We start from the raw sequence: 14,171 nt of genomic DNA on the forward strand, positions 1-14,171 counted from the left end.
AATTATAACAACATATGTTTATATATTCATATACAATAATTAGGAGGAACAATACATATATACTTCATGGACGTGCGGAAAATAGATTCGATTATGGAAAATAGTGATCCACTAAAAAGCAAAGCTTGTGCGACGTGGATCGCTAGATAAATAATTAGTAAATAATCTATTATTCGAGGGTTTTTTTAATTATTATATTTGATTAGATTATTTAAATCATTTATAAAGAATATATATGTAGTTATATTGAGATACGCAGGTCGGGAAAAAAATATATAAAATATCAATGTTGATGTCCGGACACTGTTCACTGAACCAGGTGTACCGGGAAAATATGACAAGGACAACACACTCGTACGCACATTACCCACACACATACAAAGACGCGAGACAGTACCAAGAGGAGAGAAGACGGTAACAATACAAGTCTACGAAGAACAAAAGACAGGAAGGGAAGAGGAGGGAAGAAAGAAGAGAGGTCTGCATACAGAACACGCAAAGTGCTGCAAAGGGAATTGAGGAGATGCTTCAGACAGCTGGTGGCTGCACGCAGCTGAGCAAGGATTAGATGACGTATCTCATTACATAATAATGCATTCATTGATTGATTGGTTATAGATGAACCCTGAAGTTGATGAGACCTAGCTAATAAATAAAGAAGTTCTCAGAAAGAATTAAACTGAAAGAATTTCAACTTGCGCTTTAAAAAAAATTCAAAGATGGAGAATTGTTTTTATTTTACAGCTTAATAGTAGAGCTGGGCCCCGTTTCATAAAACTTGTTATCTGTGACAAGTTGTGATAGTTGTTATAAGCTACTGAAATCCTTACATCTGATTGGCCGAGAGCAAATTTGTCATAGAAATGTGGCAGTTGTCACTGATGACAAGTTTTATGAAACGGGACCCAGATAAGCCGAAAAATTGTGCAAAATTTGACTAAAGCATGCAACTTTCACCAGTGTTAGTATACATGCTATAAGATTCATCTTAAGATGGGGAGGTAAGTCTGAATTGACCTCTGATGACCTCCAGAGGTCAATGACCTCAAAATTTCAGAAAATTGATATTTTGCGTCATTTAGTAATGTTAAACATGGTAATGATGTACTAAAAACTAATTTTTGTTACAGTGGAATTGTCTTCATGTTCCACAGAGCCCTGACAGGTTTTTACCTTTGACTCTCATGACCTCCTGAGGTCAATGACCTCAAGATATCAGAATATTGATATTTTGCGTCATTGGTTAATGATAAACACGGCAATGGTGTACTAAAAAACTCATTTTTGTTACAGTGGAATTGCCTCAATGTTCCACAGAGCATTGACAGGTTTCTACCTTTGACCTCTGATTGACCTTCAGAGGTCAATGACTTCAAAATCGCAGAATATTGATATTTGGTGCAGTTGTTTGATGATAAACATGATAACGATGTCCTAAAAATTCATTTATGTTACAACTGAATCGTTTTCCTATTCCTTTGATCAAACGAAATCATTTATATGTCTCTGCCTTTGACCTTTGAGGACTGTGACAGGTCAATGACCTCAAAATATCAGAATATTGATATTTGATGTATATTCAGTGGTAAACGGTATACCCGGTGTGCAATCATGCATTATGCTGTTAGCATTTATGCTACAATAGAAGTGTCTTCTCATTCCACAGAACATTGGTCATAACCTTGCGTATATCCAACTTTGACCTCTCAGGACATATGGAAGGTCACTGACCTTATAGAATATCAGAATTTGTATAGGCTTACATATATTGATGTTTGGCTTCATTGGTTTAATCCTAAATGTTTAATCATGTACAAATCACGCCTTGACGTTATAATCAAAGAATGTAGGCCTGGGCATATTCCACAGATCATTGGTTCATAGTAATAGGTCTCAGGAATGTGAGCGGTCAATTACTTCAGAAATGAAGCTTACGTGTCTTCAGGGATGGCAGTGACATCAAATATAAAATTTATGTTTGGGTTAGTTATGCAGACTAGCTTACATGAAATCATGTGCAATAATATCCAATTTGCACTGGACAAAGTTTGTACGCTGAAATATGGAAAGTGGGGAGGGGAGTACCATATTTTGGCTTGATGCTTATGAATAGTTTGTGAACAGGCATATGGCCAAGTCCCTTGAACTGGATGAAAGGGTGAAAGATGCTAACCAGAAAACAACATGCCCACCTCATCGGGTGTGCGTCACAAGTCAAACAACCCAAGAGTCGTACAGCCCATGAGTTACACAGTCCACGAGTCATATATCCCGTGACCTAAACACTATATAGGTGATTGAAAGTGAACAAGGTTCATGAACTCGGCATCAAATAGGCCCACAAGCTGTGCGGTCCGCGAGCTCGACACTAGGCAAATATGGCCGTTAGATCTCGACACTCGAGGAGAACAAGGCCCACGAGATTAATATTACATTATAGAGCTTAATCTATTCAGTGTAGGTTTCCTGGACCTTTTCCCCCTATGTGTCGGACTCTTATGAGCCTGGTTTGCCTATAGTGTCAAGTTCATGGGCAATATACCTAGTTTCGAGCTGGTGGGCCTGTATTGGTCATTGTCAAGCTCGTAGGCTGTATGATTCCGATGAATGACTCATGGTCCTGGGTCATACAGTGACGTCATGGACAATCTGGAAACGACATACTGTGAGGCCTAACATGCATTCGACGTGAAGCAACCCTGTGTCTTGCAACTTGCTGTTGCCATCCGAGACCTATCCAGGGAAAAGACAAACATTTGTGGACAAACCACGGAGAAAGCAGATTTTGCAAATTATTTTGGAGTCTACCCCCACAGCTCTAGGAAGCTCAACTGGAATAACATCGGCCACAGCAGCATAAACGGGATATTCACTTCAACCATGGACCGTAACCTGTGGCCACAGCAGCTTAAAAGGGCTATATACTGGCCATGGACCCCAACCTGTGGTAAGGTCCATGCTTCAACCAAAGACTCTCTCCAGACGAAAGTCAGATCATAAAGTTCGGGTGCTTTGATACTCCACCCTGCTCAGAACTGTCCTGGAATATGGATGCATCATCTGGGATCCCTTCATCCATTTAAACATCATGAAGATTGGAATGATTCAGAAAAGATGTGCACTCTTCATCTGCAATGACCATCCCTGCAAGAAAGTAGAGCACAGGCAAATTCAGTGATGCTGCAAGAACTCAATTAAAGGAAAACCAAATCCAAAGAGTAATGTGGATTGCGTGAAAGCAGCAACATTATAGTAGAACACATCAGTGAAAGTTTGAGGAAAATCGGACAATCGATGCAAAAGTTGTGGATTTGTAAAGTTTTGGTGTTGGAACCGCTGGATGAGGAGACTACTAGAGGTTATGACGTATGTGTGGACAACAATACAAGTGTATAAAGAAAATATAAAGAAAATTCCACAAAAAATAACTTTTCTAGCATAAAGAGCACTTGACTAACCGCTTTCAGAAAGCAGGGGTAATAATTGCTACCCTAAATATATCTTAATATCAAGTTGATGGAATGTCTAATTTTCATGAAAAATGAATTTTTGTGGAATTCCCTTTATATTTTCTTTATATTGTTGTCCACTCATACGCCAAAATCTCTAGTAGTCTCCTCATCCGGCGGTTCCAACACCAAAACTTTAAAAATTCATAACTTTTGCACCGATTGTCCGATTTTCCTTATATAATATGTTCTACTAATGTTGCTGCTTTCACTCAATCTACATTTCTCTTTAGGTTTGGGTTTCCTTTGAACAATTGTTGAAGGTCCAGTGTACCTTTGGGAGCAGTGGTGTGAAAAATGTTCAAGATATCGCCTTTCATATGTGTAGGTCTGTTGTACCACAAAACACCCTCCTATATAAAATTTTCGCAATAAAGCCTAAGATATAAGGAAATGTCAGTATTTTTCTCAATAAACCGTAACTGTAGACGGTTTAGTCCGGAAACATTTTATTATAAGTATTGTTCACATTTTGTATATTCAACAAAACTCAACATCGATCTTACGGATTCACATTTTCACAGTGGTTGTTTCTATCCCTAACTCACATTTTAGAACTACATGTATTTCAAAGCACTAATGCTAGGTTTTTATTTCATCTGCAAATGGTAAATTATGCCTTTAAGTAGGCCTTCTCCAAAAGAAGTTTTTTGTTTTGTATTGTTTTGCTGTTTTTTTTAAAGATGCAACCAGGCCTTTGAAATCTCTACCCTAGGCCACTTTCTCTGATTATCTCTTTAAAACACTCCAGGAGAGAGATACCCAAGATTCAGCTCTGTTAAGATACAGATGTCTGTCTTTTTGTTTTTATATTTCTTATTTTTCTTATTTTTTGCGGCATAAAGCTCTTTGGAAACCTTCTTAACCTATTAAGACAAGCCTCCAAAATGTTAAAAGAGTACACCGGACGGTGGCCTGTACTATATAGTGAAGAAGAAGAAGAAGAAAAAGAAGAAGAAGAAGAAGAAGAAGAAGAAGAAGAGATCTTCTGTCAATGATGCAGAGCCAATACAAATCAGTTTCATGGTAGATCTTAGTCGGCATTGCAAAGGTTCGGCTGTCTCTGTTGGCAAAGTAAGTCCTTGGGGTGGTTTACATTGTCCGGGCGTGGAGGGTTGGGTTGGGTCTATAAGGATGTGATGCTTTGCTATAACAATTAGGTCTGAGATACCTGTTTTTTTTTATATTTGTTTTGACCACCGGACATGGATCTCCAACACAAAAGAATAAAAATGTGTTAGACCCAGCCTCCACAGTGTGTTTCCAATAGATTTTGATATTAGTTGAGAAAAATCAATCTCTCACTGTCCTAGATGGAAGTCAAAATTAAACAGTGTGTGGAATACTCTGCACACAATTCTGGACACACACACAAAAATGCATCGTTTTTGTATATCATTTCATAAACAGCTAACCATTACCAACCAATGAGACGAGGCATTAATATTCTTATATTTCAAGGCATTGACCATTCATTATCCTCCAGAGGTCAGAGGATAATCGCAAACGTTCATGTGAAATGAGTACACACTTTTGTGTTGGTCACTTTTATTGCTATAGGAATAACACTATATGCATCATGTTAATCATTAACTAATGTATCAGTTTCATTTTCAGTCTTAGATTATTATCTTTTTCCTACATGTACAAATAAAATCACGGCAAAATGAACAATTTTCACATAAAAATATAAACAAGAATACTAAAAAAGGAATAGCTGTCATAACATGCATAACATATATAGGCCTACATGTAATATAATTTTCATCATCTCAAGGTAGGCCTATATAACAGATGAAGGAAATTATGGTATTGATAAACAATTTACTTGACTGGGATAGCGACCTCTGATACTCGGGGCTTAAGAGCGTAGTATAGGGTGTTTGGTTCAAATTCTTCCAAAAGCACCAAATTTGGCCTACAGGTCACTTATATTATACTTTTTCGATTTTTGATGGGCGCCAAGACTGGTGCCTCCTGGGGCGGCCATATTGGTTAAATCCAATATGGCCGCCATCCAGCTTAAAGGTCAATTGTAATTACCAAACTGAAAGAGCTTGTATTAGAGATATTTCCAAAGAGAAGGGGTGTCTGGTGTTAGAGAATGTGATCCTGATGTCATTCAAGAATAATATTCAAGGTCAAGATCACCTCTCAAGGTCTCTTTCAAGGTCAAGTTTGGGTCAAGTCAGGCAATTTGGGGCATTTTTTTAATGACCTCTTTAGGTATCTCACATCCTTCCGCTGAATAAGTGGAACTCCTATTTGCTCTAATTGTCTGATACCCTATACTCCTTAACAATTGGGCCTGGCCAAGAGTGGTGCCCCATGCCCCAATATTGCTGATGGCCGCCATCAGGTTTGCATCCAAGGTGTTGAATCAGGGTACGCTGGCAGCGGGTTATATCACCTGTATGCACGATCCGGTTAAAACTCTCTGCCAGCATGTGATGATTCAGTGTAGCCTCCTGCTGAAATTGGTCTAGATCTATACCCTTGATCTCTTTTAAGACAGGGCAGCATCTGCGTCTTCAGTGAAGCACGCGATCGGCACACAGGATCTCCTCTATAAACTGGATAGACATCCTGAGGTCAGACCAGCGTTCTTATAGGTGCACAGCCACTGTATGCGATCATCAGAGTCTTCCTATATGGCAATATCTAAACAGTTTAGGTGAAGACAACTATGATGGGTGCATTGCACATAGAGTGCAGGATGCACAATATGATAAGAAAGCTTCTTTTTGACTCGCGCGGTAGGCTACAATCCTTTCTCAGGCAGAGGTTTTGAATTATCGGGTCGTGCTCAGTCTGCACACAGTGAGCTGAACACCATATCAAGTATACGCGGTATGCCCAACTGTAGGACCTGTATTCCCTACAGTGTTAGCTCTACAGGCAAATATACGGGCCATCCCACGAGACCAACACCCACGAGTCATACGGCACACGAGTTCGACATTGAAAAAATGTCCACGAGTCATACAGCCCATGAGTTCAACACTATAGGGAAAAACAGCCCACGATTTCGATATTACAACATGGGGCTTAAAATGTGTCGGTCTTGTGGGCCTTGTTTGCTTAGTGTCGAACTCATGGGCTGTATGACTCGTGCAGAGACTCCAACTCTCCCGTTTTCGACGGGAGATCTCCCGCCGAAAACCCATTTTTGCAAAATCTCCCGTTCTCCCGTTTGAGATTTAATTTCTCCCGTCCTGGCTCAATGTCTCCCGTTGGAAAGGATTTCGTACTTATTGCTATCGTATGTTACAAAAATAAGCCTTAGATAGCACCAGAGAGCATCTATAACCTATAGGAACTTCGCGCTTCGCACACATAAACTTGGGTCTCCCGTTTGTTATAGGGGTTTCAGGTGGGAGAATCTCCAGATCAGAAGGTGCTTGGGGTTGGAGTCTCTGCTCGTGGGCTGTATGATTCGTGGGTGTCGGTCTCGTGACATGCACCCAAATACTCCCCAGCCATGTCCAAGCACCTCAGAATGTTAATGGACCCTGAATGTCGTCATGAATGACGTATTACGGCATACCCAATATGTACGGCCTTGAATGACGTTATACCTGCACACATACTCTTATGGCGTCACCAGGGATATAGATGTATGGTACCAAGTACAATAGTATACCCTTAATGGTATTTTAAATAACTATTTCTTACACTAGTTAGAAAATATCATCAAAATAATACTGTCCTAATTTACAATGAGGAATTCACTTAAATAATAAAAGTCAGATTTAATTGTATTTAGTAGTGATCTCTATATATTGTACTGCCGAATTTACCTCCCTCCATTTTGAAAATCTATAACAGACTAGATAAATTGAAAACACATAAATTCAACAAAACAAAAATTCTACATCCAATTAATTTCCAAACTTTCTTCAATTCCAATATATACTGCAAGAGATTGACAGTTTATATCAGGGTAATTTTTAGCATTTCCCACATTTTGCACTGCACGACACTGCTTTGTGTGTAATGATACGGGAAAAATGCATGGAAAAATCAAAATACATGTTTATGTATTTTACATGGAATCAGTTCCAGTCTGTTGTCTTGGGAGAAATGCATCAATCTTGCAATGTGTTTGTTTACTTTTTTCCCTCTCCATCACGAGTAAATATGGAACGTGTTGATCAAAGTTCGTGTAATGTCGGAAAATGTGAGGCTGTATCGCAGATGGCCTTCAATTTGTTTTTCACATTATATTGACATGTTTAACAGACTGTAACTCACCAAGATGCCTCTTGAAATGTTTTGAAAAACTTCTGCTCTATTTCACATGAGCGGATGATTATCAGTTGTCTTGTGTGAAACAAAGTATTGTTTCTCTTCAAAAGATAGCGTGCCACTTAGTTTGCACTTACGGTTGGTGCTCTATACAAGACATTCCAGCCCACCTCCACCTTGAGACATCCGTAGGCGTTGTGGTGTAGAGCGGGATCTTAATATCTCTCATGAAGCGAAACCTTTCTTTTCTTTTCTTTTTCCCCACTAATGACTAACAAATGAGTTTAGCAGGAAGAAGCATTCGTACATACTGTTTACATTTCCCATCACATGCTTTCAACATTGGAATTTTCATGGACACATTTTGCCTGCGAAAAAATTACCAAGAACTTTTCAACACAATACATGTTCAAAAGAAACCAATTGTTCCATACATAATTTACTCGACGGAGTGATTCATACTTATCACCGTCCACGTACTCGAACAGTTTTCGCTAAAGATACAAGTATGTTTACAAGACAAGCTCCTACAAGCTTTTCATATATATATATATATATCTGTACACGTATTGTCCTACTTCAGCGGGGGGGGGGGGGTCGACAAATCACTCAAATCCGAGTCATTGATGTTTTCCTGGAAAATATGGTGTAGAAATCAATCCTGTTGAGATACATGTCATTGGAATCGCCAGCACAATATTTGTTCATTTACGAGATATATTTCGCATTTGTCACTTGCTGCCTTTTGCCAGGGTGGGGCGGTACCACAGAAGCGGTACAGGTTTGACAAATTTCATAGTGCATAACAGTGTAATGATTGCCAGGGTGGGGCGCTACAGGTTTGACAGATTTGCGAGTACAGTGTAATGAATTTTCTTCCCCGGGGGACATGGTAACGTGCACTTCATTCCATGTTCAATTTTCCTAAAGAGTACACCTAAAGATGGGCGGCAGAATGTGTGTGTGTGTGTGTGTGTGTGTGTGTGTGTTTTTAAGCGCGGGGGGGGGGGGGGGGGGCGGGGGGCCTCCGGGGCCGTGGTTTGGGAAAGGGTCAATGGTCGATTTTATAACTATGTTTTTTCCGTTTTCCGGATGTGTTGGTTAACTACCTTATTTCGTACTTAATTTCGTACAGCGTGTTATCGGAAGCCCGTCTCTTTGCCTACTTTTTGCATAATGTAACTGGGACGTAAATTTTTCTTGAGACCATGATAATACATAGCCAAATAAATAGTTATACATTACAAAAATTGTGATACAATACAGAAATCAGTCGTAGGCCTGCAGGGTGTTTCTTTTATATGAATATTTGTTTTGGTCAGTTCTTAATCATTTCCGATCTACATAATGCTAAGAACTTACATTTCCTTGGAAACCTTCAATTCATATTTCGTATAGGCTTCTTCATGTTTCTCTCCTTGTTCTTTTACAGGAGTAATGTCAGCAATAAATGACAGTTAAGAGTGAACTCCCTCCCCGTGACAGCTCAAGCTAGAACGTAGGTAGCAATATAGGTCTATTTTTATTTCTAATATAATCATTTTGTTGTCGCAGTCTAAAGAAGATCCTCTGAACCTTACCATATAACTCTTAGAAAGGTGTTGGTAATAATGACTCAGTGTATGCCTTTTTTGCTTTCAACATGAAATACAGACATATTGGCCGGAATTCACGAAGGTGGTACATTATTGAAATCATAAACCATGGACAAAGACCGTAGTTTTTTTATGGGGCGCCAAGTGTCGCATGGCCTATTTCGTTACGAAATCAGTCATTTCGTCGACGAAATGTTCAATTTCATTACGAAATGTTAACATTTCGTCGACGAAAGAATCATATCTTCCAAATGACTAATTTCGTCAAAATGACTAATTTCGTAAAGAAGTAGGCCATGCGACACTTGGCGCCCCATAAAAAATTACGGTCTTTGTCCATGTTTTAAACCATGGTTTTCAATTGTACCACCTTCGGCATTCGGGCCATGTTATGGGTAAGTCGTGGAACAGCTATAGCTCCTACTACCCGCCCTTTCCAGCCGAAGCCTATACATCTTTCAAAATCATGAAGCTCTTGTATAAAAAGTAATGCTTTCAAAAGAATCTGAACTAAACACTTCGGATAACACTTATAACAGAGATACCAACTGTTATTATATTACTACGCATGTCTACTGCAAAAAGGTAAAGATGTTGTTTTTTCACCAGAAAAAAAAACAACGCCCTTTTCAGCCCTCAGCAACTGCAATGCTATTTCCAAGGTTGCCTTCCCTGCTACAGTCGCTGTAGGCAAGCCATTTTTTAAATTACCCCTTACGAATATAATGGGTTAACCCCAGATGACATTTAGGGTGACTTTATGAGACAAAGTTGATCTCAGATCACACACACACAAAAAAAAAATAACTTAAGAATCGGCTTTCTGACCCGGAAAAGCTCTTAAACTGATTTATTAATGATTGTAACCCTTTTAGTTGTTTTTTTTAAAACTGCTATTTACCTTTAAATCGTTATGGCGGCCATATTGGAGTTTGCCAATATGGCCGCCCAAGAAGGTGTTCTTTTCTTGGGGCCCATCAAAAGTCGAAATAGTATGGTTTTGGCTACATATGTGCCAAATTTGGCGCTTTTGGAAGAATTTGAAGCGAAAAGTCACTTGCGCCCTCCAATATGAACAATATGGTTTCTTGCTTTTCAACTAGTGGAATAAAACACACCCATGCACATACCGGGGCGTCGATTTGGAGGAGGGGTGGGGTGGTGGCAGAGATTAGTTGATCCCCACCCCAATAATTACTGAGATGTGGATAATTTTTTTTGCTTTGCTTTTTTGAGAGAGAGAGAAAACTGCCCAAATTTTATATTCTGAAGTGTGCATCAGATTGCTGAAATTCAATTCTGAAAATGCAAAATCCCCCTTTGTGAGAGGGGATATCTCCTTCGAATAGGGCCTAGACTCCTTCCCCCTGCTTGGTTCCTTCCTTTGATGTGGTACACTTTGGGGATTGATAATTTCCCTAACTCTATGAAAAATGTGTTTATGAGATATTCTAATTTGAATTCTAAAGATGAAATAGCTCTCCCGTATGCACGGGTGTCCATCTTGGAGAGCAAGAGGCAGTTACCCAGCCTCCCGAGAAAATATGGGGGGGGGGGTGGAGTGGTGTTGACATAAAATGTTGCCCCCAAGTATTTCCCGAGATGCGGAATAATTTTTTTCGCTTTTTTGATGGAAAATTATCCGAATATTTCACCTATACATTAGTGTGCACCAGATCGTTGAATTTCAATTCTTAAAATGTAAAATTTCCATTGCATATCCCTCCCCCACACCCTCTCCTGTCAGGTCCCCTTCCATACACGTAGTATTCTACTTTTGAGATTAACCATTTTTTTTTTACTATATCACAAAAAAGTATGCACCACATCTGTCATTTCAGTTCCAACAAATTTAAAACTCCCTCTTGTTGGTGGAGGGTATCCTCCTTCAATGTACCCTTCCCTCCTCGGTTTCTACCCATAGATTCAGTACACTCCTTTTATTGATAATTTCCCACATATTCCGTCATAAATGTGTATACAAGTTTTTTATTTCCATTCTTAATACAAAGGCTCCCTCGCATGGGAGGAGTTGGGGGACAGCCCCTTCCGTATACCATACACTCCCCTCGCTATACCAGCCTCCCCTCCATGCATTAATAATGGCTACACTAATCTTTTGGGATGGACAATTTTTTCCTCAAATATTCCACCAAGAGTGGCACGAGATTATTGAATTGCAAACACAAGAATGCAAAATAATATGGGAGGAGCAGGGGATACCTCTACCTATATCCTTCCATTGATTGGTCTCCCTCCATAGATGGCTGACGTACGACACCTCTCTGATACAAATTTTGAGATATTCCTCCAAAAGTGCATGTGTGCCAGATCATTGAATCTCATTTCTAAAAATGCAAAAGCTCTCTCGAATGGGAGTGGAATACCATACCCTCTCAGAGCTACCAAGTTTCACGCATTCTGCGTGAGACTCAAGCATTTAGGGTCTGTCTCACGATCTCACGCAGGGCACCCATTTTTCTCACGCATCGGGTGAAGTCTGCAATTTTTGCCAAAAATAAGGAGTATAGCTCAAAGGATTCAAGTGATAGTTGCAATTGAAAGTATATTTCCCTTTTGTCTTTCAAAATAAGTAAATTAAGTATGCACCAGATCGCATCATTAAGAGCTAATAATTCAAAAAAACTCCCTACCATGGGAGGGGTGACACCCTCCTCGTTCGCGCGCGCATGCGCGCGAGCGCCGAAACGCCGAGTCATGAAAATCTCACTCATAAAAGTTTTTTGAACTTGGCATCTCTGCCCTCTCCGACCCTGCCCATGCTGGGTTCCCTTCCATATAGACTTAGTACACTTTTGGGATCGATAATTTTCCAAATATTCCACCAAAAGTATGCATCAGATTCTAAAAATTGAAAAACTTGACTTCGTCGGGGGGGGGGGGGGGGAGGGGAGGGAGATGCCCCCTCCCACACCCTGTCAACTCCCATAAGTGATGACGCACACGCTAAACACGAGCTGTACCAAATCGCTAAATTTCAGGTCTAAAAATGCAAAATCCGATCCCCCACCCACTGACACATTCCCCTTCCGCTCCTCTCCCTTGCACATATTTCAGAGACTCCAACTCTCCCTCTTCCGACGGGAGATCTCTCGCCGAAAGCCCATTTTTGCAAAATCTCCCGTTCTCCCGCTTGAGATCTTATTTCTCCCGCCCTGGCTCTGTGTCTCCCGTTAGAAAGGATTTCTTACTTATTGCCATCTTATGTTGAAAAATAAACCTCAGCACGATCTCGAGGGCATGTCTAGAACCCTAGCTTCCAGGGCCCTTAAAGTGTATCTGCACCCTGAAATTTATTTTTCTGACATTGTAGGTTGTTGTACTTGTAATATCCCTATCAAGGGTTAATATAAAAGTGCAAAGTTACTCACATACAGAGATATAGCAATATATAAAGAGAAATAGAGCAATCTCTAAAATGCCAAAAATTACATGCGCCTTGATCAAAGAGTAGTCGCCTGGCGTTATCGACTGCATTCGATTGCGTAGTTCGATAATTTTTAGTACGATCAGTGTACCACGATACTACTAGGTGCTCTCGAAACACGCAAACATACGCAAATTTTCACGCACGCAGCTAGGCTGATGCTGCCGCGCCACGCCGCCGGGCCGCCAGGCAGCCAGCCGCGGCAGCATCTACTCCTTGATCCTATCCTGCGGATGCATATCCGGCTCGAGAGCTAGAGAGAGTAGCCTAGCCAAGCCGGCCATAGAGATATCTCTATGGAGAGAGCCAGCGCGTGAGGCGCGGCCGGTGCGGCATGCATGCAGTGGACCGGCCCAGCGTCTATGCACAGACTCCCGAAGCTGTAGTCCCGTAGTACAGTTGTACTACCTATATACTAACTGTGCAATCTCGAAATAAAATTGTAAGACGCTCCGACCATGGAAAATCTGATACTGAACACAGTCCCCATCATAAGTTTTGATTCGGTGCGCTTGTAACAATTTTAAACATGGTGGCGGTATTCGAGCCCCTACGGCTACGGCACTGCCCTGGCGAGGTGCGGGCACCTCACTATACTGTTAGACGTCTGACGTTATAGTAACTATAACAGCCCAGTCGCTGTTGCACAGCGTGTGGTCGGGGTAACAGGGGTCTAACGTTAGACACCCAGATCTTATCATTGATAGGTTTAGTACCTAGGCCTAACCCTGTTACTTGATTAAGTACCAGGTAAATTGTACTAGATCTGCTAGACCTCTAGACCACACAACAGAGCAGTCAGTCCGCAGCACGTATGCTAATGAGCCGATCCGGGAAGATTTATTCAGCACACTCGTCGACGATGTTTGCGTTCCGAAGGTGTTTCGTGAGTGCGAGATTTTGCGAGAGTTTGACAGGGCTTTGGTTTTCACAGCGCAGCGACTTTTACATGCGTTCATTATGGTTACAAGTCACAATAAGTTGTTCCCCAGACTTTGATTTTTATTTTGATACCAAAGTTGCGTATAATATCGGTTCTTGTCATGACGTTAGAATCACTTGAATTTACTTAGATTTCACCTGCTTTTCACGGAAGATTTTGTTATCTAAAGTTCGTTTTTGGTTCCTGACCGGATTAAGAAACCGTTGTTTCTGATTTTTTTTTTTTTTTTTTTCGTAGAGAGGAAACTTCGATGCTCATCATATATTGGAGTCAAGGAGACGCAAGCATGATGTATGCTAGTTTTTCCGTTTTGAAATGTCTGTAAAATTCACTCCTAAGCCGGAAGTATGCTCCACACATAGTGTACAGTGGCCCTAAAGAGCTCTCCCATTGGACAGCGCTTGCATTCGCGCGCGCTGTACCAAGCT

This window comes from Diadema antillarum, unplaced genomic scaffold (assembly GCF_040938485.1).
Source record: "Diadema antillarum isolate AM-2024a unplaced genomic scaffold, OU_Dant_1.0 seq00001041_RagTag, whole genome shotgun sequence".
Classification (NCBI taxonomy): domain Eukaryota; kingdom Metazoa; phylum Echinodermata; class Echinoidea; order Diadematoida; family Diadematidae; genus Diadema; species Diadema antillarum.